General features: G+C 38.1%; 1 protein-coding gene and 1 long non-coding RNA gene across 8 annotated transcripts in view; one reads left to right on the forward strand and one right to left on the reverse strand.

The window, feature by feature from the left end:
- Positions 1–25,139, forward strand: part of WDR72 (WD repeat domain 72) — a 230,900-nt gene that overhangs the window by 64,929 nt on the left and 140,832 nt on the right. The window lies entirely within an intron of this gene.
- LOC123385933 lies at positions 1,055–5,945 on the reverse strand. The gene is made up of 2 exons (XR_006599223.1): positions 5,033–5,945; positions 1,055–2,099 (listed from the first exon to the last, which is right to left on the reverse strand). It is a non-coding gene; the product is annotated as an uncharacterized LOC123385933 (long non-coding RNA).

Below are 25,139 nucleotides of genomic sequence, written 5' to 3' on the forward strand. Positions count from 1 at the left end.
GTCGAGGGTGGGGCATAGGTCAGTCCCTGTGCCACCTTCCCCAGGTGTGGAGGACAGAATATGAGAGTTTGTCAGTTTTTCACAACCCTTTAAAACAGCCTATTTTCACTTTATTCATGAGATTTATGTATTCATTTATTTATTCTCTGGGGTAGGATGCACAAGCATACTCTAGAGCCATATGTCCACATTCCTATTTTATCTCGAAATCCTAAGAAGTGTTTCTTACTGTGACAGGTGGCATAGTCGGATGCATGCCAGGGTAAAGTTTGGAGCCATAGGTGGGCATGTTCATCCCCGGGGGAGGCAAACAACCAAAGCAGGGAAGTATTTATGTAACAGTAAAGGCCCTCATCTTCTGGCTAAAAATGCAGCGCTGCCAGGTTGGGAGTGATGAGGGCATCTAGTTTCTCTTATTGATTTGCCGGATGTCCCATGATGTTTAGGCCTGATTAGGAAGGGAAAAAATTGGAGATGTCATTTTGATTAATATTTGAGCTCCCGCAATGTGTTTGGCACTGACAACTCTGGGCGGCTTTGTCACCCTTGTTGCTGTGAGACACAATAGGGATAATGTAATACTGATTTTGTTCCCCTAAAATACACACCAGAAATAAATCTCAGCTCTGAGCTCATTATTCTTTTAAGAATTGAATTTAAAACAATTCTGAGGACTTTACTGTTCACTGTACTAGATTTACATAATAGAAAACTTGTGTCATGAATTTCTCATGTGTTACTAATATAACACTTGTTATTATTCTTGAAGGTCTTCTGTTAAGCTTATGGTCTGTGTTGCAAAATATGCCATATTAAGCAGTGTGTGTGTGTGTGTGTGTGTGTGTGTGTGTGTGCGCACGCGTGTGAAAATGAAACCAAACTTACTTGCATGAAAAAAAAAATTCTTGATAAGATATGTCAGGAAAACTTCTGCAAAGAACTGGATAGTAAAGTTTTTCAGTTTTGTGGGCCATATGATCTCTTTTGTAACTACCAAACTCTGCCCTGTGGCACAAGAGAAGCCATAGAAAATATATAAAAGAGTCAGTGAAGCTGTGTTCCAATAAAACTTTATTTACAAAAGCAGGTAGCAGGCTGGATTTGCCCTGCAGTGTGCTTTATAGACTTCTAAGAATGATGATAGTTCTTTTTAAAGATCATGATTTTCATAATATCTCATTCTAAAGCAGCTTATAATTTTTAATCCATTATGCCATGTTAACTCTGTATGTTTATACCCATTTTGCCAGTGAGGAGATGGAATGCAGAGAGATTTTTTTGAGTCTGAAGATCCCCTTACTAGGTATAGGGCACATGCACTAGGATGTGTGTCTCTTTTGGTTTGTTTCCCACTGTACTGTACACAGCAACACCTCTTGCAGAAGTGGGTCAGCTTTTTGAGACTGTCAAACAGGGAATTAGATAAGGAAAGGTCCAAGAAGAAAAGAAATGGCTGCCAGGAAACCTGCTGATGCTCTCCTCAAGGAGAGGGTCTCTGGCTATCTCTCACAGAGGCTGGCTCTCAATTTACACACTGTTCTAACAGCTCTGGTCATCTGATTTCTCAGATGACGGATTAGAAACAGCAAATTGCAAGTCCAGAGAGTGTTAGTGGCAGGCACTCTGACAGCACAAGTGACAGCTGATGGGAGGGAAGGAGAAGCAAACATGTGTATCACTGCTTAGGGCAGTCTTTCCTGTGCCCATGGGAGGATAGTCACCCCAAAACATGCTGAAATGTTTTCCCCTGTTTGCGAAGCTCATAGATACGCTTGCACGGGTTATGGGCAGCTGCCAGTCCGTTCCCATGACTCCTGCTGGTGAGGTGAGTGCTCCTTGCTTCAGGAAGAATATTGAAAGGTATTCCACCAATGGTAGACTGCAATCCTAAGGAAGTCTGAGAAGTGGCTTACAGCCCAGAGTTCAAGGGAGACTGAAGTTGTTGCCAGTGACTGGGTAGAACTCAGGGTCCATGAGAGTCTATTTTTGTCCATTTATTCCTGTTTCTGCTCAGGTAATGTGAGCTGTGTGACCTTGAGCAGGAAGCTTTACTCCAAGAGCCTGGCCTGAGGACCCAGCCTCTGGTTATGACATGGTTTCTGTGGGAAAACACATTCTGAATCTTAAAACAACTATCTTATAAACAGACCATTGGAACAAAGCCTATGCATACGAAATTAAGGAAGTCAGGAAGAAGAGAGTACATTTCAGAGTTATTTTTACCACAGGTGTTAAATTTTCTTTCTTAATTTCTTTTTCTTAGTGAAATTAGTACCAGTTAGAAAATTATTTAGTCTATTATGATACCATATACATGAAGCACTTATTATTTTGTGGCTTCAAAATACATAGTCTTAAAAATATTAAAAATAAAACTATTAAGAAAGGTAAGATAAGGTTTGTCAAGTAATAGCTAATAGGCCATAATTTTAGAAAATATTTAGCATTTAATCTTCTACTATAGATCTGAGTTTGCTTTAATTGTTTAGGGTGAGGGATATATACTTGTATGGACGACACAAATTCCCAGAAACGTGTAGTCATATTATTCCCAAAAGAGTAGAATCATGTGGTTAAATTCTTACTTTGCCACACCAAAATATCATACAAGGTCACTGCATGGAGAAGTAATTTTCCAGCCCACAAGTATTACCTTGTTTCCTTTATTTATAGTTGTATAGCATATAAAATATATATTTTTTAATTCCACTAGTTACCAACCATACCATTCTGATGGGCGGTTTTGCTTGGTTTTCTCATCAAGGTCACCTCTCTGCAGATACAGGTGCCTTGTCAGCACAACCAGATGATGACATTCATTATGTGTGTGTGTTAAGGGTAGATTTTGGGTATGCAGCATCCGGCAGGTAATTGTCTCCCCAGTATGTTATTTTCTCAAAGCCACGCTATTTTGTTGTGGTAGATTACAGATGGAACCCTCTTGGGATGATTGTTTTTAGAAAAGAAAAATAGGATACATTAAAGTGCAGGATGGGATTTTTCCTACATCACCTTTTCCATGCCCTTTTCTTCTTTATTATAATAATTACTGATGTTTTTACTCAACATGTATTTTTAGTTTGCTGCCTATTTTTTGAATCTTTATTTCCTCCTCTCTGGCCCTCGTTATCACAGCTACACTATAATTTGAGATTTTGATTCATGTAATATTGTGTGTGTGTGCATGTGTGTATATGTTCATGTGTATGTACCTACTTTAGTATATGAACTTTGCAGGTTGACTACTAAAATATTTGCTCAATTGTCAAAGTTTAATGTCTCAAGTGGGAATTAGCATCCAGAGAAGTTATGATCATGAGCCCTGGGATTTAGACTGCTAGGTTAGAATTCTTGTTCTCTACCCTTTCCAATCAGTGTTACTCCAGTCTACTTTGAATTCCTCAAAGATTCACCATCTCTTCATAGAATTTAGCACTAAATAAATATTAACTGGACTTACTATAAATCCTTCATATATTACCATAGCAGTTTGCATTTATGACTCATTATTCACTCCTAATGTATCAAATGAATGTTATTGCCTAATATTTAGATACAGTAGATTCTGCCTCTGTTAATTTGTTCACTCTTTGGCAAATCATTAAATTAAATTGATCAGAGCCTTACTTGATGTGACGACACTTAACACAATGTTGCAGAAAAGATGTAGGACATTACTATATGTAAGAATACTGGATTTATTTTTATTAATGTCACTTATTTACTAATTTATTATTTTTATTAATTATGTATGTGTTCATGTATTATAAATATATACACGTATATACATACATACACGTGTATACATATACACATATATGTGCATACATATAAACACATATGTGTATATACAAACACATGCATGCATATAAGCACATGTATGTATGTGTGTATATATATGTATGTATGCACACATACATACATATATATCTATGCACACATACATACATATATATCTACATACACATACACCACATGGTTGCTCTAATAAAAATGAAACTACAGCAAGAAATAAAAAATAAGAAATGAGACTTCATAAAATTAAAACCTTTTGTGCATCAAACGACATTATCCAGAATGTGAAAAGACAGCCTATAAAATGGAGGAAATTATTTTCAAATTATATATATATATTAATATTTTAATGTTTATTTACTTTTGAGAGAGAGAGAGAGAGACAGAGCGTGAGTGGGGGAAGGGCAGAAAGAGAGGGGACACAAAATCTGAGGCGGATTCCAGGCTCTGAGCTGTCAGCACAGAGCCCAATGCAGAGCTCAAAACCCACAGACCGTGAGATCATGATGTGAGCCAAAGTTGTACGCTTAACTGACTGAGCCACCCATGCACCCCTGCAAATTATATATTTGATAAGGGTTTAATATCAAGCGTGTATATAAAGAACTCTTACAACACAAAGACAAGCAACTCAACTTTACAAAGGAAAAAGAACTCAAATATTTCCTTCTTCAAGGAAGCTATGCAAACGACGGACAAGCTCGTGAAAAGATTTCAACATCATTAGCCATCAGGGAAATGGAAATCAAAATCGTGATGAGATACCACTTCACACTTACTAGAATACTTATAATCAGGAAAAGAAAGAGGGGAGGAGCCAAGATAGCGGAACAGCATGGAAGTTTTTTTTTTTGCATCTTGTGTCCATGAAATAAACCATCCTGCACACCTAGAAAACTGATTTGAGGATTAACACAACAATCTGCACAACCTGTACCACAGAAATAAGCAGGTACGCGACACGGAGAGGTGAACGGGGGGGGGGGGGGGGGGGAGAGAAGCCACAGAGGGCAGAGAGCGATTTTTGCTTGCAGAGAGAGGACAGGGATGGGGGGTGGGGGGGATACGGGAAAAGTACCCTCCCCCCCACCAAAAGCAGCTGGAGAGAAAGTGGAAAAGTGGAAACAGCCGCAGGGACTGAACTAAAAAGGGAGAAAGGAGAAAGGAGAGGGTTTAAATTCCATTAAGACTGTATAAACAGGGGGAGTGCAGACTCTGAAACGCCGCAGTTCGATACCTGGCTATGCTGGTGGGAAAGGCGAATCCCCAGGAGCAGAGTGAAGTCCAGGAGGTCTTTGGGCCACATGGTGAAAGGCGGTTCCCCTGCTGGTAGGACTCTCCACAGGCAAAAGTCCCAGTGGATCCTGGAGAACAACCACACCTGCTCGTGCTGGAACAAGGTTGTTAAGAGTAAAGCCTGGAGCCAGATGTGTGTTGTGATTTGCCATAATCCCTGAAACGCTGCTGCTACACGATAGTGTGAACTTTTTCTGGAGTGGGCTTGCACCCAACCACAGTCTCTGGCATCGGCAGTAGCGCAGTCCCACGAGTGCTTCTGGGGGCCCGGGGGCACCCAGCCATTGCTCGGTGAGACCCTCCTCCAGAAGGTCTGAGCGGGTCAAAACCACAGTCCCTCAGAAGTGAGGGGTCAGGAAAAACAGCCGCATCTGAGATAAAACTCAGGAAGGAGGTGCTGCCTGGCAACCTGACGGCTTGGTCACGGACAGTGTAAAAGCGGGAAGGACAGAAGCCACAGACAAAGGACAGGTGTGCCAATGCTGAGCAGGGAAAACAGAGTCTGACACTAGAGGCCGGTAGCTGGGTTACGCCATTTTCAACCCTCTGGTGCATGCGCACACACCTACAAGCGCCACAACAACGCACTCCGGTAAGCTAAGCAGCGCCATCTAGTGGAAAACGGAGACATTACACTAAGCCCTGCCTAGCGGGGCCAAGCTCGTTCTTCAGGAACACAGGTCTCTTTGCCTGCTTAGTTTATGGACTATAAAGTACTTCAAAGGTTGACTTCTAGGGGAAAACGATGTAATTTAAATCGTATTTCAGTGTGTTAACTGACCCATCTATTCAATTTTCTTTTTTTTTCTTTTTTTTGTTTTTCTTTTTCTTGAATACAGAAAGAGAAAAAAATTATTTTTATTTTCAATTTTTATTAAAAATATTTTTCTTTAATTTTTTCTACTATATTTTTTTACCTTTTTGTAAAATTTTCAAATTCTATTTTACTTACATCATTTCATTTTATTCTACTTCATTCTATTCATTATTTCAAATTTTCAAACGTTTTCCTTCTTTTCTTTTTCTTTTTTCTCCCCCCACTTTAATCTGTCAAGCTCCTTTCAACACCCAGACCAAAACGCACCTAGGATCTAGCATCATTTATTTGATTTGTGTGTGTGTGTGTGTGTGTGTGTGTGTGTTGTTTTTAATTTTTTAATTTTCAGGCTTTTTTAATTTTAATTTTTTTAATTTTTATTTTTTTTACCTCATTAATTCCTTTTCTCCCTTCAAAATGATGAAACAAAGGAATTCACCCCAAAAGAAAGAGCAGGAAGAAACAACAGCCAGGGACTTAATCAACACAGAACAAGCAAGATGTCTGAACCAGAATTTAGAGTCATGGTAATAAGACTACTAGCTGGGGGGGGGGGGGGGGGGGGGACGCCTGGGTGGCTCAGTCGGTCGAGCGGCTGACTTTGGCTCAGGACATGATCTCGCGGTCTGTGAGTTAGAGCCCCATGTCAGGCTCTGTGCTGACAGCTCAGAGCCTGGAGCCTGTTTCAGATTCTGTGTCTCCCTCTCTCTCTCTGCCCCTCCCCCTGTTCATGCTCTGTCTCTCTCTGTCTCAAAAATAAATAAACGTTAAAAAAAATTAAAAAAAAAAGAATACTAGCTGGGGTTGAAAATAGATTAGAATCCCTTTCTTCAGAGATAAAAGAAGTAAAAGCTAGTCAGGATGAAATAAAAAATGCTATAACTGAGCTGCAATCTCAAATGCTTGCCAAGGCAGCAAGGTGGAAGAGGAAGAGCAGCAAATCAGCAATATAGAGGACAAACTTATGGAGAATAATGAAGCAGAAAAAAAGAGGGAGAATAAGGCAAAAGAGCACGATTTAAGAATTAGATAAATAGGGGGTGCCTGGGTGGCTCAGTCAGTTGAGAGTCCGACTTTGGCTCAGGTCATGATCTCATAGTCCGTGAGTTTGAGCCCCACATCGGGCTCTGTGCTGACGGCTCAGAGCCTGGAGTCTGTTTCAGATTCTATGTCTCCCTCTCTCTCTGAACCTCCCCTGTTCATGCTCTGTCTCTCTCTGTCTCAAAAATAAATTTAAAAAGTTAAAAAAAAAAGAATTAGAGAAATAAGTGACTCATTAAAAAGGAACAACATCAGAATCATAGGGGTCCCAGAAGATGAAAAGAGAGAAAAGGGGTAGAAGGGTTATGTGAGCAAATCATAGTGGAAAACTTTCCTAACCTGGGAAATGATACAGACATCAAAATCCAGGAAGCACAGAGGACCCCCATTAGATTCAACAAAAACCAACCATTGACAAAGCGTATGATAGATTCACAAAATACTCAGGCAAGGAGAGAATCATGAAAGTAGCAAAGGAAAAAAAGTTCTTAACCTGTGAGGGAAGACAGATAAGGTTTGCAGCAAACCTATGCACAGAAACTTCACAGGCCAGAAAGGAATGCCAAGATATATTCAATGTGCTGAATCGGGAAAAATATGCAGCCAAGAATTTTTTATCCAGCAAGGCTGTCATTCAAAATAGAAGGAGAGATTAAAAGTTTCCTAGACAAACAAAGATTAAAGGAGTTCATGACCACTAAACCAGCCCTGCAAGAAATTTTAAGGGGGACTCTCTGAGGGGAGAAAAGGAAGGAAGGAAGGAAGGAAGGAAGGAAGGAAGGAAGCAAGGAAGGAAGGAAGGAAGGAAGGAAGGAAGGAAGGAATAAATACCAAAAGCAACAAAGACTAGAAAGGACCAGAGAACACCACCAGACACTCCAACTCTACAAGAAACATAATGGCAATAAATTTGTATCTTTCAGTAGTCACTCTAAACATCAATGGACTAAATGCTCCAATCAAAAGACACAGGGTAACAGAATGGATAAGAAAACAAGATCTATCTATATGCTGTTTACAAGAGACCCACTTTAGACCTAAAGACACCTTCAGATTGAAAAGAAAGGGAATGGAGAACATCTATCACGCTAATGGTCGACAAAGGAAAGCCAGAGTAACCATACTTATATCAGACAATCTAGATTTAAAATAAAGAGTGTAACAAGAGATGAAGAAGGGCATTATATCATTATTAAGGGGTCTATCCACCAAGAAGACCTAACAATTGTTAACATTTAACCTCCAAATGTGTGAGCACCCAAATATATATATCAATTAATCACAAACATAAAGTAACTCATTGATAATAATACCATCATAGTAGGGGACTTCAACACCCCACTTACAACAATGGAGAGATCATCTAAACGGACAGTCAACAAGGAAACAATGGCTTTGAATGACACACTGGACCAGATGGACTTAACAGATATATTCAGAACATTTCATCCTAAAACAGCAGAATATACATTCTTCTCCAGTGCACATGGAACATTCTCTAGAAAAGATCACATACTGGGACACAAATCAGCCCTCAACAAGTACAAAAAGATTGAGATCATACTGTGCATATTTTCAGACCATAACATTATGAAACTCGAAATCATCCACAAGAAAAAATTTGGAAAGATAACAAATACTTGGAGACTAAAGAACATCCTACTAAAGAATGAATGGGATAACCGAGAAGCTAGAGAGGAAATTAAAAAGTACATGGAAGCTGGGGTGCCTGGGTGGTTCAGTCAATTAAGTATCTGACTCTTGGTTTCAGCTCAGGTCATGATCTCACAGTTTTGTGAGTTTTGTGAGTTCAAGCCCCACATCAGACTCCAAGCTGACCGTGCAGAGCCTGGTTGGGATTCTCTGTCTCCCTCTCTTTGCTCCTCCTCCATTTGCACTATTTTTGTCTCTCTCAAAATAAATAAATAAACTTAAAAAAATTAATTAAAAAAAGGTACATGGAAGCCAATGAAAATGATAACACCACAGCCCAAAACCTCTGGGACGCAGCAAAAGCGGTCCTAAGAGGGAAGTATATAGCAATCCATGCCTTCCTAAAGAAGGATTAAGGTCTCAGATACACAACCTAACCTTACACTGACTCCACGATCCACAAATTCCTTTTTAAAGAGAATGCTAAATGAAATGAAGTGTTTCTTTCCACTTTGAATGTAGCAAATGCTTCACAGCAATATTAGCATTACCTGTGACACTGTAAACAATAGATGTCACAGATATTTTCATATTGCACCACAATTGTCACCAGTACCTCAAAGTACCATTTATGTTTCCCCCTGCCATAAACTTTTAGGTATACCACTAGCTGTTGTCATTTCATGCTTTAATAAAGAAGCATATAAGTTTGGTTTTTAATATATTTTGATTATTGCGTTTCAACATAATTGATATCCTTTGTAATACTATGTATTTTATTTTTGACATTTTACTTTCTTATTTTTTTATTTTTTAATGTTTTTATTTATTTTTGAGACAGAGAGAGACAAAGCATGAGCAGGGGAGGGGCAGAGAGAGAGGGAGACACAGAATCTGAAGCAGGCTCCAGGCTCTGAGCTGTCAGCACAGAGCCCAACGTGGGGCTCGAACTCATGGACTGTGAGGTCATGGCCTGACCTGAAATCGGACGCTCAACCGACTGAGCCACCCAGTGGCCCCTTACTTTTGACATTTTAAACCAATATTGTGAAGAAAAGGCTGGTTCACCACCTTTCCCCAGACTGCTGAAGGGGTTCATGGCATGAAAAGAAGTTAAGAGCTTTCTGTATGTGTATGACACATATACATATATCAGAGCAAAAATACAATAATAAGTAATTTAACCTTATTAAATCAAATCCAACAATGAACACTGTATCACTGAAGAGTAGCATATAAGGCTCATTGTATATTTTTTACATTGATATAAATTATTACATTACATTATTAGACACATGTAAATGCATACACACACAAACACGTGAATGCATGCTCACACCTCCTACACTAAACACACACACACACACACACACACACACACACAGAGTAGTCTTCTATAATTCTAGCTAGTGAACATAGATCTCTAGTTTGGTGAAATTATATAAATGTTAATTTGATCTTATAATTTCACAATCTTTTCAAAGTGAGGAAATCCACAGATGTAGAAAAACTCAAGAAAAAATGTTATCTACATGAGGTAGTTTCTACTGTGCCCTTTAAAATCTAGATATCACATTGAAAGGCTATTAAAATAAACACAAATAATTTTTCCCCAAATTTGGATTTGCTTCTTTGTCAATTCTTACTAGTTATAAATATTTGAATAATTATCTACATTTTATTACAGAATTATACTTCCTATGAACATGGTTCTATATTATTTTTAGATATCCCTGACTTATTTTTAAAAATCTACATTATATGATGAATTGTTATCTGGTAAAACACATACACAGGTGTTTATGTGTATGCATATGTGTGTCCCTTTTAATTAAGGTATTATTCAACCTACCTTTTTTTTTTCAATCTCCTATCATGTTAATATGTATTAGGCATATTGTTGTGATATTTGCAGGATATCTTTGGAACATTTTGTATACTCTGAAACTTATATGAAAATCAATACAGTCTCATTCAAATGATAAAGCTAAATATTTTTTTCTCTTAAAGTTACTTTGACCAATTAAGTAGTACCCTTAACTGCCTTATTGTTTACCTTGTCAATTGCTATCTTCCTGGGCTTTACTTTGGTAAAGAAAATACTTGCTATTACCACTTTTAGCTGATTTCTGCAGTCTAATTACACTTTTGGATCAAGTGCTTGTTGGATACTTCTGTTACATATCTGAATTTAAAGTTCTCAGGAGCTTATTCCACAGCAGCAGAACACATCGGGATGGTTGCTCTGTGGCTCCTCCTTAGTTTGGCCCCTTCTGCAAGCATTTTATATGGACACCTGGAACGTTAGTGGGTTTCACAGCTGCCATATTTGGCAAAATAAACCCAAGGGAGCCATCTGCCCCTCCTCATGCTGCCTTTCAATTCCCTAGCAACTTCCCAGTAGCCAGCTGCCACAGAAATGATTGGAAAGCAAGACTCAGTGGACTGTAATGATTGTTATTCTCTGGGAAAGTAGGTTCTCTGATCTGGCTAAAAGATAAAGGATATTGGATGCACTTTATTCATCTGAATGTATCAATAATATCCAACCTCTACCACTAACTTGTTAGGATTTGATGGGAAGAGCCTTTTATGTTTCTAGGGATGAATCAGGTGAAAACGAAATCCAAAGGTCAAATCCTTGACTAGGAGTGGTGAGCAGAGAGTTTGACTGTGGGAATGCCAGATTTTCTCTTGTGTGCTATAGAAAAGGTTGGTTGCTAATCTCAGCCTGTCAAAAAGTCCTGGGCATGGATTGGTCCACTATTTTCCCCAGTCCTTTTCACATTCAAGTGCATGTGGATTCCATTCCCCCTCTACATCCACGTGCTGAGAAGACAAAGAGCTTTTTGCAGCCACTTGGAAGCATCAGAGTAACAGAAGCTCCATTGAGGGACACAGGATGTCATCTTATAGTTAGTTCATCATTTAAGTGGATAGCAAATTATTTTTGCAAATTTAGTTAAATGATTTGGATAAAGTCTTATTTATCCATTTGGATAAAGACTTTATCCAAATCATTTAACTAAATGATAGATCAGAACTGAGAACATTTAGGGCTTAGGATTGTAGGAAAGTAACTGGAATAAGAAGATTTCACACACACACACGCGCGCGCACACACACACACACACACACACAAAGATTTGACAAAACAATTTACTTTGAAGCCATGATTTGCACTGAAGGTTTAATTTTTTTTAATCATCACATTTTTCTTACTTCCAGAAGCATCATTTGTAAGTCTAGTTTGAAAACCCCATTGTTAATATGTTCCTTATTTTATGGCCATAATTTTTTATTAATTTCGTTGTCTCCATTTCTTACAACCATGATCATTCCCCCAAAATTGGTCTATTAGCAAAGCTATCCATCATCACTGATTTCATAAAGGAAGTTGTGTTTTCTTTAAAGCACTAGATTTAAAAGAATCTTTAGCATATCACAATTTAATTTAGATGACAGAGAAAAAACAATCGGTACAACCTGAGGTTTGGAATTAGATGACTTAGCTTACCTGTATAGATAGAAGGAGAAGTCAAATACATGATGTGATATCCTACATTATCGTAAACTGAATATCCTAGCAACTCATCTCAGAGATTATCTGTTTCATTACTTCTGGCCTCCTGGCTACTGATTATTTTCAGTACAGCTTCACATTCTTTTTGCCACAATTTAAAATCTCAAAAGCTCTGAAAAAAGTGTTTTTTATTAGTTTGTGGTAAAGCAACAAAACCAAATCTTAACTCACATGAGGTTATTTACTCCACTGAGTGTAAATATTCTTTTTTTCTGCAGATAAATGACTTGTTTGATTACTGTCTGCTCTACAAGACTCTCCTACAGCTATTTAACAATAAACCTATGTGCATTATCTTATCTCTCCAAAATAAAAAAAATCCTGAATTCTAAAACCTTGTGGATCTAAATGTTTTGGATAAGGAATTGTGAGCTTCTATTATCTTTGTCATTCTCCCCAAAGTAAATGATAGTTTCCTACAAATTGCCATCTATGCCCTGTGTCTTTGCTTTCTTGTCTCCCCTTTATTGAACGTATTTTAATCTGGCTTTTGTCTACACTATTCCTCTTCTTGAGGTTCCCTCACTGCCAGGTTCATTGTCATCCTCTGGGTGGCAGGTACTTGACTTCTCTGCAGTCACTGTCACCAATGTCCTTCGTGTCTCTTTCTCTCCACCCGCAGCCTTCCATGGCATCCCCTTCCCCTGATAACCAATAGCGCCTGTTTCTCAGGTTGTGCTGATTCCTCAAGCCCTCTCTATCATTCCCTCTGTCTCTTCTCAGTGTACTTATCTTTTTGTTTGTATTTTCCTTGAGCTGTCTCATCAACAGAGTTGCTTTTTGTGTGTGTGGTGAAATATATATAACATAAAATTTGCTATTTTAACAGTTTTTCAGTGCACCATTTAGTGGCATTAAGTGCATTCACATTGTGGAACCATCACCACCATCCACGTCTGGAACATTTTCATCTTCCCCAAGTGAAATTCTGTACCCATTAAGAAATAAGTTCCCACTCCTTCCTCCCCTCAGCTCTTGACCATCATCATTCTACTTTCTCTCTATATAAATTTGATTACTCATATAAGTAGAATCATACTTATATGATATAAGATATAAGTAGAATCATACAATATTTGTGGGGTTTTTTTGTGACTGGTTTATTTCACTTAGCATAGTGTCTTCAAGGTTCATCTGTGTTGTAACATGTGACAGATCACTCTCTATTTTTAAGGCTGAATAATGTTCCATTGTTATCTTCTAATTTAGAATCTAATTCTAATTCACTGAGTAAGATAATGGCTGATGCCAGAAGACCTATCTATATTCTTTAATATATAAATATATATATTTATATGTAATGGAATATCACATAACTATAAAAAAGGATGAGATCATGCTATCTGTGACAGCATGGATGGACCTATAGGGTATTATGCTAAGTGAAATGAGTCAGACTGAGAAAGACAAACACTGTATGATTTCACTCATATGTGAATTCTAAAAAAAGAAATTGAATACACAAACAAAAAGCAGAATCAGACCTATAAATATACAGAACAAATTCATTTGCCATAGGAGAGGGAGATAGGGAGATGAGCAAAATGGGTGAAGGGGAGTGGGAGATACAGGCCTCCAGTTATGGAATAAATAAGTCATGGGAATAAAAGCCACAGCATAAAAATATAATCAGTGATATTTTAATAGTGATGTGTAGTGTCAGATGGTAGCTACACATTCAGTGAGCATAGCGTGACTTATAAATTTGTCTAATCACTATGTTGGACACTGTCAACTCTACTCAAATTAAAAAAAAATAAACATATTCTGGCTAAAGGATAAGGAAATGGTTCTATGTAGTTAGGAATCCACCAAAGGCCCCTGGCTATGTAAGAAACCTAAACAGTTCATTTGATGACAGTCCTGATCAGTAATCTCAGAGGTAAGTACTGTTTCCTGGGCCCAATACTATCAACAGTGTCTGGTGATGAACTTTGATCATTGAAAGATAAATTATATAGTGCATTTTATTTTGTAAGCCTCCAGTAAAGCATGGAATTATATATTTCAGAGGTGCCAAGAACGTTTAAAAATAAAATGGTTTAGAGACATAGATTTAGACATAGATTTAGATTGGGGTTTTTATTATCTTTTGCATAAACTATTGAAAATTTCCTAACTGATTACCTTGTCAGTCAAACTCTTCAATTCTCTTCTCCATATTGCCAGCCAAACATTACCTACTTTCTTATTATTATTATTATTATTATTATTATTATTATTATTATTTGAGAGAGAGAGAGAGAGAGAAAGAGGGCCTGGGATCCCTGGGATCATGACATGAGCTGAAATCAAGAGTTGGCCACACAATTGACTGAACCCCCAGGCACCCCAAACATTATCTACTGTTTTAAACTCAGCGTTAGGGCACCTGGGTAGCTTGGTTGGTTGACATGCAACTTCAGCTCAGGTCATGATCTGCTGGTTTGTGAGGCTGAGACTTTCATTGGGCTCTCTGCTGCCAGCACAGAGTCTGCTTTGGATCCTCTGTCCCCCTCTCTCTCTGCCCCTCCTCTGTTCATGCTGTCTCTGTCTCAAAAATAAATAAATAAGTAAACAAAATAAAACATTAAAAAAAAACCCTCAATGCTGAACATGCTAGTGCTCATGGTCTGTCGTGGAGCCTGGAGCCTGCTTCAGAGTCTGTGTCTCCCTCTCTCTCTGCCCCTCTCCTGCTTACACTCTCTCTCTGAAAAATAAAATAAAAACATAAAAATAAATAAAATTAAATAGAAGTTAAATAAGATGTATATTAAGTGCTAAGCAAAGTGCTTTAGCACTTAAAAAGCCTTAGTGGTAGCTAATAGTAATTATGGTGATAATGATGATAAAGAGGAGGAAAAATATGTATCTTACATATGATTTTTTCCAAAATAATTGAGTGCTTTTTAAAGTTTATTTATTTATTTTTGAGAGAGAAAGAGTGAGCAGAAGACAGGCAGAGAGAGAATCCCAAGCAGGCTTCAATTGTCTGTGCAGAGCCCAGTGCAGGGCTCAAACTCAGGAACCATGAGATCATGATCTAAGCCAAAATTAAGAGTCAGACATTTAATAGACTGGGTCACCTAAGCACCCCTAAAAGGCATTTTTTTTCATGTGTTATATGATTGTTTATTACCAGCTATTTAACAAATATCTTCATGGCTCCTAATAGACCATGAGGATGAGAGAAGGGGTTATTAAAAAAGAAGTAAATGTCTAACCAGTCTTCACATTTATTAGTTTTTATGACTTGATGACTCTATGTGACTAGTTTATGAAGCAGGAAATTTCACATCAAATAATTAAAAAAAGAATAACAAATTTGAGGTCTAAATCTGGTCCAAAGTAAAAGTATTGCTGCAAATCCTAATTGTATTAGCTTTCTGTTGCCGTGTAACAAATTTCCACAAATTTAGTCACTTAAAGCAACGTCCATTTACAGTCTCGGTTCATAAGTAGGAAGCCCAAGTGAGATCAGCTAGGTTCTCTGCTTGGTCACAGGCCAAATTCAAGGTTCAGCCACCTGGGATCTCAGCTGGAAGCCCTGGGGAACAACTCACTCACTTTCAAGCTCATTCAGATCCTTGGCAGAATTTAGTTCTTTATGGCTGTAGGTCTGAGGTCCTTGCTGGTTGTTCACCAGCTGTCACTGTCTAGAGGCCACTCTGACCTTTGTATGTGGCCTTCTCCATCTTCAAACCAGTAATGACACTTTGGATCCCTCTAATGCTTTAAATCTCTCTGACTTCCCCCTCGATTCACCAGCTAGAGAAAATTCTCTGCTTTTAAAAGGCTCACCTAAATAGGCCTGACCCACCTGAATAATCTCCCTATTTTAAGGTCAGCTGATTAGAAGCCTTAATTTTATTTGCCATGTCACGACATAATCGTTGTAGTGCTATTCCATCATAGTCACCAGGGAGGGCATCACATGAAGATCTGGCCACTGGGGATTATTCTTAGAATTCTGCCTGTCATATTGGTGCTCAGGTAGGATTCTTTCTGGAGGTTCCCATGGCCGAGTGAGTCCATGGGATAGAAGATTGAAGAGATGGGAAAAGATTATTGGGTAAAGGAACAGGGAATGAAATTTTACAGATGGCCTGGGGAACCAGGACTATAGTGAGGGTACACAGAGCATTGGTGCTTTCGAACTAAACCCTGACACGCCTGCTGGAGCTCTGATCACCCATTATTTGCCTCAGGGAAAGACTGCCATGTCCCAAAGGGAAAATTGATTGCAATTAAATGCTTTTGCCTCCCAGCTCCACTGTACCCACCCCCCTAAAAAAGGAGACTTTTCATATGCCCTCACCCATTATCTAGCACCTTTTTCAGGAGACTGTACCCCATTTTTTTCTTTCCCAATATAATTCCTCTATCCAGGCAAAATTCCAGATCAACTCAGCAAGATATTTGCCTAAGTGAAGAAATGATAGAATCAAATCTCATCAAGGATATTGTATCCTCTAATTAACTTAACCTTCCACCAAGAGCATGAGAGGGGGAAAAAAAAAAACTATTCTTGAAATATTTTAAAATTAAAAGTACACATACCAGCTTTAAAAAAAATCAAACAAAACAGAGTGAATGACATTTTGCAAAACTCAGAAGCAGTACAATTTTAATGTTTTGTATATGATGGGTAATTATAAACTTAATTAAATACATTCTTCACATCATAATACACAAACACTTTTCTGTGACTATCACCTCTTAAATTGTAAATTGTATTAAGTTTAGAGTGAGGTTAAAAATTCAGTTAGTAATAGGAGATTCTATGGTGTTAGCACATGTTTAAGTAAATACCTTGCAAAGAGAATGTTAGTTTAAAATTTATTTAAAATGAATGCATTATTTGTATTCTGTATACATCTCAGCAGCCATACACCCTTATGTGTGTCCAGCCTTTTTTTTCTTTTAGCCCACCCCCACCCCTTTATTCTGTTTTTCTGGAGGTCAGCAGTCAGGATTCAATGTGAGAGTTGAGTGTGGCCCAGCTGATAAGTCCCAGTATTGCTCTGAATATGCTGGAGGCAGTGACAGAGCTGGGGTTAAGGTCGTGGTGGTCAGGGACTTTGTAAAAATGTATATACCCTTCAGGTGTAGAAGTTTGACTCCAAGCCAATTGTAAGTCTGTTATCATATTAGGACCTCTATATGGAACAAAATGAGCCACATCCTTGACAACCTATTTTACAGCTGAATATATTTTATTCAAGTATATTAAGGAGTGGCCGTATGTACCTTTATGCCTAATTTAATGTTTTCAGGTCCTTTCCTTTTCCCACCCTTCCTTTACTTTCTAGTTAGCTACGTTTGATACCTTCAGGATTCTCCATCTCTGGTCAGAATCTCCATCAGGAGGCCTTTTTAATTTTTTTACTATATTCTGTTTTAGAGATAGGTACTCTGAAATATTTCTGTCCTCTCTCTCACAGCCCAATATTGTGGTGGAATCAGTTATAAAATGCTGGCCTGAAAAGAGACTTAATTCTATAATATATCCACATACATATTTTTTGTTTTTGTTGTAAGCGTTCTTCATATAAGTACAATTTATATTCACTGCTAATTCCATAATAGGAATTATTTACCAAATTTTGATTTTTCACAATCCCACAGTAAGCTGAATATTTAATTGAAAATGTTTTTAGGAGTACGTGGGTGTCTCAGTGAGTTAAGCATCTGACTCTTGATCTTGGCTCAGGTTTTGATCTTGGGGTCATGAGTTCATGCTGGGGTCATGCTGGGTTCTGTGCTACAAGTGGAGACTATTTAACCAAAAAGAAAAAAAAGTTTTTATTTTTTGGTGAAACAAATTGTTTAAGATTTGTAGGTTTAACTGATGGTTACCGAGGGTGGAGGTACTTAGATGAAGGGGATTATGAGTACAGTTATTCTGATGAACACTGAGTAATCCACACAATTGTTAAATCACTATACTGCACACCTAATATGAACTAATTTAATGACATATGTTAATTATTCTGGAATTAAAATAAAAAACACAATAAAATTTGTAGGTTTACAATATATATGGTTTTAGTGGCCTGGGAGGATTTTATGTTCCTGTAGTAATTTTATTCTGAGGAAGATGTTCTCCTGCATTGTTCTGAGGAAAAGCACCATGGATTATAGTAAGTTAGTCACTGTGTCACATTTATTTACGTGTAACTTTAAGTAAATAAAATGTTTCTGTACATTGTGATACAATGTTACTCTATCTGGGTATTATTTTTGAATCAATTTATTTCTGATCATTTGCAGATAGATTCATCAAGTGACTATGATTTCTTTTTTAATGATTTCTGTTCCTTTTGGGATAGTAGCTATTCCTTTTCCCACTGATTTAGTGGGTCTAATTATTAAGTATTAGGATAGAATTTGGCTGGTTGGAGATTTAAAATAAGTAATTTAAAATTATCCATTAATTGGTAATAGGCCACGATAATTTTGTTGATCTTGGAAAGTAACTATTAGTGAAAGCTGAAATAACTGTTTAGATAGAAGATAGAAAATATTAAAAATATGTGCCAATTACAAGAGACATAAAATCAAAGGAGCAAGTTTTGGCTATTTGGAAAGGAATTAACGGTTGGAATATTACTATTCCTTCTTCCCTTTCTTTACGTAGACATTCAAGTCTGTTACATCTTTAAGCCATATTTTATCATCTGAAAGTATTCTCTTTACTCTGCCTTGCTCTTCTCCCACAACTGAAAGCAGCATCCTTCATGGTAACACATCTTGCTTTAAGATTGCTTGATACTTCAAAATCAAATTTCATAACAGGCACATCACAAAGTGATTATTTGCCATATATTAAAACTCATATATCAAAACAGGCAAAAAAAGAAACCCTATAGGTATCCTATATGCATCGAGAATCCTAATGCATTTATTTATTTTTTTAAGTTTTTTTATTTATTTTGAGAGAGAGAGAGCAGGGGAGGGGCAGAGAGAGAATCCCAAGCAGGCTCCGCATTGTCAGTGTAGAACCCGATGTGGGGCTCAGGCTTCTGAACCATGAGATCATGACCTGAGCCGAAATCAAGAGTCAGACACTTAACCAACTGAGCCATCCAGGTGCCCCTGCAATGCTAATGCATTTAAAATATGGCTGTCCTTTAGAAACATACTGATTAACAACGGTTTCTGAGTCTTCCTCTTTTCCTCTTCTTTCCTCTTGGTGTACAGAAATTTCTAAAGGTTTTGTGCTGGTGTCTTGACACATCTCACTGCAAACTCTCCTGGAGATGATATTCTTTCGTTGAGATTTAGTCTGCACCCAGTTGCTGCTCATGCCTCAGCCTTTGTGTCTGTGCTTCTACCACTACCTGGAACTCTACACTGTTAACTTTACATATCTGTTTGGATGTTCTCCAACTCGGCCTTTTCAACAATAGAAGAAACATCTCTGTTCCCTCTTTATTAGGTCCTTCAGGTAGCTAGGAAGCAGTTTGAAGCCGAATTAAGTTGGTTTTATCAGAAAGAAGTACTTACTGTAAGGACTCAGGGGTGTGCTGCACAGACTTCAGAGGGGCAATAGTCCTTAGAAAGGACTAAACACAGAACTAGAAAGTTGAGGGTCTGTCTCCCTCTCCCTCTCTCTGCCTCCCTTTTCTTCCCTCTCTGTGCATTTTCTGTCTCTTCCTGTGCATTTTCTTAGTCTTTTCTCTCTGTATTCTTGCATATTCTGCTCCTTAGTCCATGGAGCATGAAATGACCACTCCATAAGTCAACATGTTGCATTTGGAGACCGATTCGCTGTTTCCAGTTCCAAATTCTCGAGGCATAAGGAAGGACCAGGCAACATAGTGGAGAGGTAGGGCAGGTACCAGGCATGTGAATGACACACTGTTCCCAGGGCTGACAATCTCTTGGTGCTGGGGTCAGCGTTTATAATGAGTATACTTTGGCATTAACTCCTGTCACACTGGACCCTGTTATGCTCTGATGCCTTCATAGCCTTCTCCTTCCACTGCTATAGGGAAAGGGTAACATTTAACTTATTCATTCGGTGAACAGGTATTGAGCCCTGCTTTGTTGCAAGCGCTCATAGAATATATACTTGCCAAAATGTGTATCTATGTATCTATCTATATCGATATCTATATATATATAGATATCTAGATATAGATAGATAGATATCTAGATATAGATAGATAGATAGATAGATAGATAGATAGATAGATAGATATTGATATAGATATGTCTATCTATATCAATATCTATCTATCTATCTATTATCTGGTAAGGAGGCAGCCCTGAATTTAAGTAAGCAAATAAAATACACCAACTACAAATGTGTTAAGTTCTGTAAAATAAAGGGAAGAAGCTGACATAGAAAACAATGCAAGAGAGGATACAGATTTTCTTTAGAAGGCATCTCTGAGGAGGTGAGATATTCAGCTAATACTTAAAGAATGGCTAGACCTAGCAGGCAAGGATTTGTTTATTCCAAGGATGTTTTTAAAAAGATCTGATTTGTGAGTAAGGGGAGGATGACATGGGAGGAATCAGAGGCAAGAATATGACTTATAGGTCAAGGAGTTTGGATTTAATCCCAAGTGTAGCCACAGTAAAAAATCATTAGCCAGGTTGCTGATGTTATATAATCCATTAAGAAGTATTTATCTATCCTTTAATTTAGGCCAGACTTCAGCCTGGTTTACTAAAGAGGATTAAAAAATAAGTCAAATATATAATCCTACTGATTGTGATTATAACCTAGCCTGAGAAACAAGGCTGATTGAAGAGACATTTGAGTCGCAGGTAGGAGACAGTGGGGGCCCACTGTGGTCATGTACCCAGTGACCTCAGGCCTGGGTGTCAGGCAGATCCCAGAGCCACAGAGCCAAGAAAGTTTGTTAAACTGCTCACAAAGGTCTGAATGAGAACTTGTCATGTGTCAGAGGGGGGCTATCATGTAGCACAGCATATACTGTGTGCCAGAACCTTCTAAGCCTTTTAAAATATCTACTCAATGGGCACCTGAGTGGCTCAGTCGTTAAACCTCTGACTTCAGCTCGGGTCGTGACCTCACAGTTTGTGTCACAGTTTGAGTCTCACATTGGGTGAGCTGGAGCCCTGCTTCGGGTGAACACGAGCCCCTCTTTGGGTAAAACACAAGCCCTGGTGAGCCTTGCTTCTCTTTCTCTCTCTCTCTCTCTCTCTCTCTCTCTCTCTCTCTCTCTCTGTCTCATTGCCCCTTGCTCATGTGCACCATCTCTCTGTCTCAAAAAATTAATAATAAAATAAAATAAAATAAAATAAAATAAAATAAAATAAAATAAAAATCTGTTCAATATAATCCTCATAGTAACCCTGTGAGGTGAGAATTATTATTTAAGCCCATTGCACAGGTGAGGAAACAGAGGCACAGAAATGTAAAATGACTTGCCCAGAACCACACAACTGATAAAGGAAAACCAGGATTCACGTGCAGGGCAATCTGGTGCTGAGTCTTCTCGGAGCCACCGTGCAGTGATGTCTCCATGCTGTCATCCTTGACAAGTAGAGAGGACAATGGCTGGACAGGGTTGAAAAGTGGGGGGGGGGGGTCACAGGGAAAGTTTTGGTTAGGAAAAAAAAGTGATTAGGTATGCACTGTTGGATTGGTGGTAATAGCAGGACATACAAGTGGAAATATTGTCAGTATGGGCCTAGGGCTCTACGGGAGGATCTTGCTACTCCTTGTAATTCTGTGCACTTGCTTTTCGAAGGAATAAGCAGTTTGGGGTCAGTAAAAGTGTTTCTAATGCTTACTGGTGTCATCTTTCCTTTACTTTGTTAGGACGCTAATTGTTGTAAGCTGTTTTAGGATTGATTCCATCCTCAAGGGTACTATTATTAGTTTAGGATTAAAATAAGTTGTATTAAAACTCATATATTAATGACAAAATAATAGAAAAAAATGCAAGATACATAATTGCCTAGAAAGCATTTTAATACAGTGCGATTTTACTTGTAATAGATTTTATGGTATTTTTCACATAATATCTACCCTGAAAGAGGAAATGATCTTATCATGCAAGTTAATATGTAATTCATACATGTCTGTCCTTATCATGTTCAGATTGATTCAGATGCAGAGTTAAGTGTGAGTTAGCTTGTATTCTTGATGTAGCACAGTGCAAAGAAAAAAGAAAGTTCTAGTAATCATTGAGTTCACTTTGGAAAGCAAAAGTTCTCTTGAAATTGCATGTTGAATTAAGCAATTTTGTAAACCTTCACTTTCTGATATTTCTTTAATATCAAGAAGCAGTGACTATTCTGTCTGTTGCCAGAGACAGCTTATCAGAGTTACAAAGGCATGCTCTGTTGGACCTTCTCAGGGTCATGCCATCCCTCCCAGGTTACTCGTTTTGCTATAGACTCTTCTAACAATTTAAATATGTCCCTGGAGTTATGTGAATTCCTTAATTTCAGGATGTATTAAAAAGAACATTCTGTATCAAGAATGTTTTATCATGGTATATTAATCTGTCTAATCAAGAGGGAGAAATGACCCAGTAATTTGAACAGAGAACGTTTAATATGAAGAATTATTAACTATCACAAAGAATTTGATGAGGAATTGGTTGATAACAGCTAAAGAAAACTCTAAAGAATACAGGAATAGAAGATTTAAGAGGCAACCACTACTCCTAGAACTGAGATAAGCTGCCCATGGAAGAGATTCCTTAGGGTGAAGATCTTGGTTTTACTGGAGAGGTCAGAGCTGTGGTCACTGGAAGGTAGAGAAGCTGGTGTGGTGGGGTGGGGTGTGGAGGAGAGGGGTGGGGTGTGGAGGAGAGGGGTGTGGTGTGGAGGAGAGGGGTGGGGTGTGGAGGAGAGGGGTGTGGTGTGGAGGAGAGGGGTGTGGTTTGGAGGAGAGGGGTGTGGTATGGTATAGTATAGTGTGGTATGGTGGAACTTGCAAGAAATATTCTCCCTAGGGTGCTAGGGCAAGCTGTTCACAGGGAGATGTCTCACTGGGAGTACTGTGTCATACAACCACACAAAGGGTGTGCCAAAGGGGGCTGCTGCCTGCTGGGTGCTGCTGGCTGCCAAGTACTACAGGCCTAGTGCTGGGGAAGCCGCTCACGCTGGGGAGAACCTTATCTTCTACTAGGATTTTCCATGATGTTTTATCCTCAAAGGTTGACATTGTACCAGCTGTTGAAGGAGAAATGTTTAATTTTTTCTAATGTTTATTCATTTTTGAGAGAGAGAAACATACAAAGCATGAGCGGGGGAGGGGCGGAGAGCAAGGAAGACCTAGAATCCGAAGCATGCTCCAGGCTCTGTGCTGTCAGCATTGAGCCTGATGTGGAGCTCGAACCCACAAACCATGACATCATGACCTGAACCCAACCAACTGAGCCACCCAGGTGCCCCAGGAAAAACATTTAAAAGAACACATATCCATTTTCACAGAGCAGGCAGTGAAGGACGAACCTGGGACTAAGCAGCAATGCATTGATATCTGGCATACCTGGGAATCCCTATCTATCCATTCTCAGGGTTTTGACCAAGGGCTTTTAAAAGCTATTGTCCTTCCTTATGTCTTATTTGTGCCTCACATAATTATCTTCACATATTTTACAGTTAATCATGATGGAAACTATTGTTCACAAAACCAATATTTTGGTTCACAAAACCTATAATGTATAAATTGGCAGCATCTGGCACAGTGAATGACCCATAGTAGATGCTAAGTTGATTATTTATCTATCCATGAATGAAAATAGATTACAACTGCCCAAGTTCATGGGTAAACTGTTTTCATCACTGAGAAATACAAGAGATAGTTATGTTTGTGTAAGACATTAGGTATAGAGTAATAAATGTGTGTATCTAGAATGTATAGTATAGGCACATATCATATGTATCAAAGTAAATTCTTTCCCAAGAATTTTCAAAATCATTTTTAAAAAATCATAGTTTGAGAAGCCACAGAAAACCAATGAGGAGAAAATGTCCATGGTGATACCATATGCAAAGAGAGATATCTCAGAAAGTCAGTGAATTTTGTTAGGTGTCACAGTTACAAGTTCTGGAACATAGTCCTTTTCATAAAGGAGTAAGAAGTATTATCTTTGGTTTGAGAAACTTTTGTTATTATCATCCTTGGGAGAAGGTGTTTTCTTGTTCCTGCCTGCTTTATTTGTTCAAGATATACCAATCTTGACTGGACCAAAAAGCCTAGAGAAATAACATGCTTGTGAGTTTGTATGCTAAATGTGTCAGTTAATGAATGAAGAAATGTTATAATGAAAAAAAAATCATTGTTAAGAGACTAGAGATGAAACTTCAACCCAGTATTTTAGCATTGTAGCTGTTGTGATTTAGAATCCAAAGTACCAACTAATGGTAGTTTAGTTGCTATAAAGGAATGATACGGAAGAGAGAAGGAAAAATGAGAAAAGACTGGGTAGTTGTAATCTTCTACTTATCTAAAGACACAGTGGTATGGAATTCTTTCTATATTCTTATTGTAATTCCCTTAAATTTATATTTTCTGAATACTATTAGTAAGACTTACCTTTTTCTTTCTTAACAATTAGTACAGCTACTTTCTTACTGATAGGGAAGTAGTAATATGAGACAAAATCTGTATTAAGATTGTATGTCAAGTTAATTTTCTTTAGCATCTTTACTTAGTAGGATATAGGTTATATATTTAACATAGAATGAATAATGCAAAGGAAGAGACAGTGGTCATGATTAATTCATATTTATTTCAGTGAGAGTTTGGCATCATATTTTATAAAAGCACTAACTCCTTGTGAATTGTGTTCTGATACTTTTGCTCTGTTTTGTACTTGTTCCTTTTAACTTTAGATTGAAGTTACAGAACCTTGAAATTCTGGAACTGGAGGAATGGCAGAGAAGAGGGCAAAGAATTGTTGTTGTTGTTGTTTTTCTAATAACATAAATAAACGTCAAAGGACGTAATAGCAACAATAACAACAACAATAACGA

This window comes from Felis catus, chromosome B3, assembly GCF_018350175.1.
Source record: "Felis catus isolate Fca126 chromosome B3, F.catus_Fca126_mat1.0, whole genome shotgun sequence".
NCBI classification, from domain to species: Eukaryota; Metazoa; Chordata; class Mammalia; order Carnivora; family Felidae; genus Felis; species Felis catus.